We start from the raw sequence: 6,323 nt of genomic DNA, 5'->3' as shown, positions 1-6,323 counted from the left end.
TGTAAAAAGTATTAATCGCTCGGTCATGTCTGACCCTATGGACTGTAGCCTGCCAGGCTCCTCTGTCCATGGAATTCTCCAGGTAAGAATGCTGGAGTGGGTAATCATTCCCTTCTCCAGGGGATCTTCCTGACCCAGGGATCGAACCCAGGTGTCCTACATTGCAGGCAGATTCTTTACTGTCTGAGCCACCGGGGAAGCCCCAGAATGGAACCTGGACACCCTAAGTGCTAACGGCCCATGTGACACCCCAAGAAAGCCCTGGAACTCCAATGATTTCAGGCACCTAAATGATAGTGACAGTGACCCCACAGGAAAAAGCTCTGCCATTCACAAGCAGTATGTGTCCAGATCAGGGAAAAAAAAAAAAAAAGAAACACTCAACTTCCAAGGTGTCAAAGTTGAATTTAGGAAAGCTTTCCAAAATTTGCTCTGACACTCTCTGAAACTGCTGCTCATCCAACAAGAAAATGGTAACACTTTTCCACAGTATCCACTGAGCCTCCTAGTCTAGGCAAAAATAGCTACCCCCTCATTCTGTTTTATACATTTGTGTATCCAAATATTCTTTTTTATTTATTTTTTATTTTATTTTATTTTTTTTGGCTATGTAGCATGTGGGATCTTAGTTCCTCGATCAGGGATCAAATCCGTGCCCCTTGCATTGGAAGTTCGGAGTCTTAATCACTGAGCCACCAGGGAAGTCCCCAACAATATTCTTTATGAAAAAGCAAATATTCAGAAAGAATTCTCACCACCCTCCCCATTCCCTTCATTCATATATTTAATCTGTGATTTGTTTGAAGATTGTTGTACATTCCTACAGGAATTGCCTGCATGTTTATTAAGAACTTCTTTTAAAATTGAATAAAATTTGTCAAATACAAGTTTTACTATTTTTCTTGCAAAAAAAGCCAGAAAATGACTCTCTCCTAGAAATCCCATACCTCACCCATGTTCTTGTTTTAAACTTGTATCTTACCCTCTCTTTTCTGTGGCTGCAGATCCAGTGTGAGACCCTCACAGTGTCCTGGCCTTGGAGTATTTTGGGGGAAAGAAGAGATGTCTGAATAGCCTGTCCATATCCATCAACAAAGACTGCAAACAATTTTTGATGAGAACACTTTCCAAGCTGTTCATGTACATACAAACTGTGTACTAAGATGACAGGTCAGGTGCAATGGAAAGCAAATCTGGAAACAATGGAAACACTGGATTTGTAGAATACAGAAGAAAAAGAGGGGGAGAAGGAATAAATTTTACCTAACTGTCCTCTGCACATTTTCCCAGATGAGCCTCCGAGGAGTCAGGGATCAGGACACCTCGGACTTAAACCATTAAGCCACATGGTAGCACCAAACCAGGATGCCTCCCTCTTCCACATTCCTCCGGATGTGCCTCCAGGGATGTTATTTAGGAAATCAGTGGATTCGTAGAAGAGAGACTTGGCACACAGACTTAAGAAATTCTTCCTAGGGGAACGTGATTCTTTTGATTATACAGGGAGATGCAAAAATGCATATGAATAGAAGATTTTATTGCTTGATTTGAGCATTATATTTCATTAACCTAATAGGTATGTCTTTTCATACCCATTACCCCTGGTTAAAAGAGAGGGTCAGAACGTATTTCGACTTTGCCGGGGGAGGAGATTCAGAATGGTGTGCTGCAAACACCTGCATCTCACTGGTTCTCTGAAAGTTCTAGGCTCCCACGTGGTGGTCACTTTCTGCCATGTCCGCAGATCTTGCAGGACACAGTGGAGTGCTTGTGTGCAGAAACCACCTCTGATGTGACTGTCTGTCCAGCACATTGTCAGGCATAAGATCCATGCTCAGCAACCATCCTTAAAAAAATAGAAAAAGATTAATTAATTAATTAATTTGGTTGTGCAGAGTCTTAGTTGCAGCACATGGGTCTTCTAGCTGAGGCATCCAAGTTCTTTAGTTGTAACATGCAAACCCTTAGTTGTAGTGTGTGGGCTCCTAGTTCCCCAACCAGCAACTGAACCCAGGCTTCCTGCTTTGGGAGTGTAGAGTCTTAACTACTGGACCACTGGGGAAGTCCTGCTCAATAACTGTCCTGACTTACATTTTCTGCTTTTGATTCTGGTTGCTGTGTTCGCCCCCTGCCCTGCGCTGTCCCTAGAGAAGAAACAGGCTTTTTGTCCCTCCTTGTAAAGTTCATACCTCCTCATTCACCAAAACCCATTCCCGGTGTCCAGAGTAATTGCTTTGTCTCTGAGGATGGCCTGTGACCTTGCAGAGGCAGGATTCCCTGCAGAGGCCCAGCTCCTGTCTGCCACCTGTGAGAAGGGCCATGAGCTGGTTGAGTTCCATCCTGATCTAATAGGTTTCTGTGTGATCGGTCCCTGAAATGGATGGACAGACAGGTTGGAAAATGCTGCAAAATGAATGGTCCTTGATAACTCAAACTGGAGCCGGAGCCAGAGTCTGCAGAAAAATGTATCACCAGAAACAACAGCGCCAGGACTTGGGGAGAGGTTCAGGGTGCTGGCTTTTGGGCTGAGAGCTCTGTGTTAAGCTCTCCCATCCCTGCAGAAAGATGTTTGCAGTCATAGAAGAACGGGAAGTGATCCTGAGTTACGATGGAGACAAGCCCTGGAGCCGGGGTAACTCGGGCTCAGCTCTGACCGCTCCACTTACCTGACTTAAAGAAAGCTGCCAAGATGAATGGATAAGGAAGTTGTGGTACATACACACAATGGAATATTACTCAGCTATAAAAAGGAATGCATTTGAGTCAGTTCTAATGAGGTGGATGAACCTAAAACCTATTATACAGAGTGAAGTAAGTCAGAAAGGAAAAGACAAATACCATATAATAACGCATATATATGGAATCTAGAAAGATGGTACTGATGATCCTATGTGCAGGGAACAAAGGTGACACTCATGTAAAATAGCCAGTGTGAGCTTGATGTATGATGCAGGGTACCCAAAGCCAATGCTCTGGGACAACCTGGAGGGTTAGCGTGGGGAGGGAGGTGGGAGGGGGATTTAGGATGCAGGGGACATATGTATACCTATGACTGATTCATATTGATATATGGCAAGAACCATCACAATATTGTGATTAATTATCCTCAAATTAAAATAAATACATTAAAAAAAGAATAAATAACATACCTGTACTTCAAGAAAGCAAAGGTGTCTGGGGTCTCCATGCCTCGGTTTCCTCATCTGTGCAATGAGTAGAGTCATTTTGTGAGGGGTACATGAATTAGTAGAGATACACATGGTGTTGGTACTTGGTAAATAATCTGTTGAATGAGTTCCTGAATATAAATTGACTTTCCTAGTGTTTGGCCCATTATTTATGCTTTTAAAGAATGAAGAAGTGAGTGAATGAATATACGCTTCTTACCATGGTGCAAGGCACACAGCTGTTCTTAAAAATCAAGTTAGTACTTTCAATGAAAAGAAATTCATAAAAGAATGACTTTTAATTTCCCTATTAATATCCAAGGTAGATGAAGCTGCCCACATGTAAATCCAGTCAACGGGTAAAGTCAGTATCAGGGGCAAAAATGGGGCCATTGGTCTACCACTGCTCCAAAGCTATAGTAGTTAAGATTACCCAACTAACTCCCCTCACTCCAAAGCAATGTAGGCAGCAGTTGTCCAATTAGTAATATGGGGTTTGGTGCAGTTTTGTCTCCAGAGAGATTTTACCCAACAAACACACATACTCAGGTCTTCCTCATAGAACCTAGTCATAGTGACCTGATAGGTGAACATTCTGATTTAATACCATGTAGGAACCTGGTCAATATCTGTTAAATAAGTGAATGAGTAGCAGTCTCCAGGGGATTTGGTAATTGTTAATTAATAATGAGAAACGTTCTAATTTTTGCTGCTGCTGCTGCTAAGTCACTTCAGTTGTGTCTGACTCTGTGCGACCCATAGACGGCAGCCCACCAGGCTCCCCCGTCCCTGGGATTCTCCAGGCAAGATAGTTCTTGAAATAGTCAAGCAGGATTCTGAGTTGAAGATTAAATCACAAAGAAGACTTCACCTTTGTGTTTGCAAAGGAAGTACACACAGCCCCTTTTTCTTATCCCTCAGTATATTACAAACAATTCAATTCTTAATTGTACACCTTTAAAAAGTCATATCGCAATTGTTACCAGTAAAATTATACATTTCAAACTAGCGTGTGGACTCTTTAAATTTAAATTTTATTTTATATTGGAGTATAGTTGATTTACAATGTGTTAATTTCAAGGGTATAGCAAGTGATTCAGTTATACATATACATACATCTATTACTTTTCAGATTCTTTTCCCATATAGATTATTAGAGAATATCAAGTAGAGTTCCCTGTGCTTTATGGTAGGTTCTTGGTCCCATCACTTCATGGCAAATAGATGGGGAAAGAGTGGCTGACTTTATTTTTTTGGTCTCCAAATCACTACAGATGGTGATTGCAGCCATGAAATTAAAAGATTCTAAATCCTTGGAAGGAAAGTTATGACCAACCTAAACAGCATATTAAAAAGCAGAGACATTACTTTGTCAACAAAGGTCTGTCTAGTCAAGGCTATGGTTTTTCCAGTGGTCATGTATGGATGTGAGAATTGGACTAGAAAGAAAGCTGAGCACAGAAGAACTGATGCTTTTGACCTGTGGTGTTGGAGAAGACTCTTGAGAGTCCCTTGGTCTGCAAGGAGATCCAACCAGTCCATCCTAAAGGAAATCAGTCCTGAATATCCATTGGAAGGACTGATGCTGAAGCTGAAACTCCAATACTTTGGCCATCTGATGCGAAGAGCTGACTCATTTGAAAAGACCCTGATGCTGGGAAAGATTGAAGGCGGGAGGAGAAGGGGACGACAGAGGATGAGATGGCTGGATGGCATCATCAACTCAATGGACATGAGTTTGGGTAAACTCCATGGTGATGGACAGGGAGTCCTGGTGTGCTGCAGTTCACGGGATCACAAAGTGTCAGACACAACTGAGCGACTGAACTGAACTTGCTGATTGTCTATTTTATATGTGCTGTGCCTATTCACTCGGTCATGTCTGACTTTTTGTGACCCCATGAACTGTAGCCTACACAGTTCTTTGTCCATGGGATTCTCCAGGCAAAAATACTGGAGTGGTTTGCCATGCCCTCCTCCAGGGGATCTTCCCAACCCAGGGATCAAACCCAGGTCTCCCACACTGCAGGTGAATTCTTTACCCTCTGAGCCACCAGGGAAGCCCGTTTTATATGTAGTAGTGTGTATATGTTAACCCCAAGGGCCTGCACGTGTGCTAAGTCACTTCAGTCATGTCTGACTCTTTGCGACTTGATGGACTGTAGCCTGCCAGGCTCCTCTGTCCATGGGATTCTCCAGGCAAGAATACTTGAGTAGGTTGCTATGCTTTCCTTCAGGAGATCTTCCCACCCATGAATCGAACTCGGGAATGTTACGTCTCCTACATTGGCAGGCGGGTTCTTTACTTCTAGTGCTACCCAAGGACCTACAGATTATCATACTAAGTGAAATTAGTCAGACAGAAAAAGACAAATATCATATGAAATCTCTCACATGTGGAATCTAAAACAAAACTTACTTACATAACAGACTCACAGATGTAAAGAACAAACTTTTGGTTACTAAAGGGGAAAGGTGCAAGGGAGGGATTATCGACTCCCCTGGAGAGCAAATCCTCAGGCCATTTTCTCTAGGCAAAACACTGGGAACCATTGAATGAGTGATGGGAGGCAGCCTGAGGAAACTAGTGTTGATATGCAGTGATTAATGAGATAAACTTCAAGCGTTTGTGTGATGCAGGAAGTTCATTTACATGTGTAGGCTGTCTGCCTTCAAAGTCCTTGCCCTTTGGGGACAACCAGAGATTTCAGACAGGGGGAAATAATATGGTCAATGGGAATGGTATCTATGGGGACCTCCATAGAACCATCTTTGGAATGGCCCATGCAAACCTTATGGCGAGGGGAGCTTAGAATTCTCCATGCAGAGACAAAAGCACTTTAGTGATCACACCCATGGTCATCTCCTGTTTCTAAAGGAGTTTAATTCAATGCAGAGTTCCTCCTAGCCATCATCGACAGACCTCCCACGTGGTGGACTCAAGGAAAGAAATCGTGTCGAGAATTGTCCTGCGGATTTGCTGAGAATAAGTGAGAGAGAGAGAGAAGCATACAGCTGTGAAAGGTTAATTAGTATTTAAACACACAATTATGTTTTCTATTTGGTCTGACTGGGAAAATAAATTGTGTTTTTGCAAAGCAGAGACTTGCAGGCTATAATTGAAAATGGGCATTTTGAGGGCATCTCAGCCAATGC

General features: G+C 42.6%; 1 long non-coding RNA gene across 1 annotated transcript in view; it reads right to left on the bottom strand.

Moving 5' to 3' along the window:
- Nucleotides 1-1,721: 1,721 nt before the first annotated feature.
- The window catches only part of LOC122679398, a 29,909-nt gene continuing 25,307 nt past the window's right edge, over nt 1,722-6,323 (bottom strand). The window contains exons 2-3 of the long non-coding RNA XR_006336386.1: nt 3,150-3,203; nt 1,722-1,846 (exon numbers count right to left, since the gene is read on the bottom strand). This is a non-coding gene — a long non-coding RNA (uncharacterized LOC122679398). The remainder of the gene's footprint in view (nt 1,847-3,149; nt 3,204-6,323) is intronic.

This window comes from Cervus elaphus, chromosome 21 (assembly GCF_910594005.1).
Source record: "Cervus elaphus chromosome 21, mCerEla1.1, whole genome shotgun sequence".
In the NCBI taxonomy this organism is placed as follows: domain Eukaryota; kingdom Metazoa; phylum Chordata; class Mammalia; order Artiodactyla; family Cervidae; genus Cervus; species Cervus elaphus.
This window is presented reverse-complemented; position numbering and strand designations above follow the sequence as displayed.